Below are 1397 nucleotides of genomic sequence, written 5' to 3' on the forward strand. Positions count from 1 at the left end.
CTTCTCTCTCTCTCTCTCTCTCTCTCTCTCTCTCTCTCTCTCTTTTTCTTTCTCTGTTTCTTCCCGTTGGCCGTCGCCAGACGCCGATCCCGGCACACATAGCCGACTAATCGAGACGCTAATTACAGGCACGCTCACGGGCATTGGATCGTTAGGTCGGCGTGCAGTGCAGCCGCAACGTTTCCATCTTCGTTTTGAAGCGTTGCAGCTTCGCAATTACGAGATACGCGGCACGAGTGCTTTCGCGAACCGCTCCGAGAATAATCGAAATCACGCATCGTTCCTCCCTCGTTCGAGAACACGACTTTCCTAAGAAACGGCAAATTGCCGCGAACAGTAAAAAGAGCATGGTGATCGCGCACATCAAATCGAACGCGCCGATCAGTTTGAAAATTTTTCCAATCCTGGTTTCTTTATCATATACATATAATATCTATGCAACGATGATGTAATGATAATGATACTGTCGTTAAAAGTTACAGAATCCCAGTGCTGGCATCGAGATAGATCAGAAAAATTAAACATAGAAAAATCTTGCTAACATACAAGATATTCTAGAAATTCTAAACTTATTTTTTTATAAACTCGAGTTTAATAGTCATAATTTTTAATGAATCTGTTATAATAATATATAATGAATATTCATTCATTTTTTCTTTCTTCTTTATTATTATGAAACCTGAAAATTTTTGATAATAGTCGTTAATATGATTTTGTAAACGAGTAGATATATTAGAGTAGAAATATCGATCGAACCTACAATGTTCGAGTCTGCACTTATACAGTATCTCAAGTAGAGGCCCTTAACTCGTTTTATTGATGATAATTAGAATACCGCCGAAAGCTCATGTCATAGTAATTGCAGCATCGTGCAAGACGCCGGTATAAAAAGAAATAAATAATCCGCCAGGTATGCTTCTCTCAAAAACATGTTTGTGAATTTTTGACAGATTTATGAATCGAAATTAAATGCTAAGGCAATTTGCGAATTAAAGTTAAATGCGAAAATTTACAACCAGCGGCAAAAGGTATTATCCCGATTCGTACACGCGATCAGAGAAAGTTTGGCCTCATCCTCGAATGTGAGTCGACAGACGCAAAGCGGGCGTAATCGATTGTGACTTTAGAGAAAGCCGAGACTCCGTTGTGGTTTCCGTTGCATTCAAACAGTTGAATTCCTGATGCTTTTACGTGTTTCGTTCACGATTGTAAATAGAGGCGAGAAGAAAAAAATCTCTCGGGATCGAGTCGTTAAAATCAACATAGATGACTGCACATTGACGAGGTCCAATTGTCAATTCATCCTTCGATCCGTAAGATTCACGTTCCTACGATCTCAGGTAAGAATTTCGTGTCCACGACTTCGTTTCACACATTCCCACTCTCTCTCTCTCTCT

The sequence above is a fragment of the Atta cephalotes genome (genome assembly GCF_000143395.1).
Source record: "Atta cephalotes unplaced genomic scaffold scaffold00039, whole genome shotgun sequence".
NCBI lineage: Eukaryota > Metazoa > Arthropoda > Insecta > Hymenoptera > Formicidae > Atta > Atta cephalotes.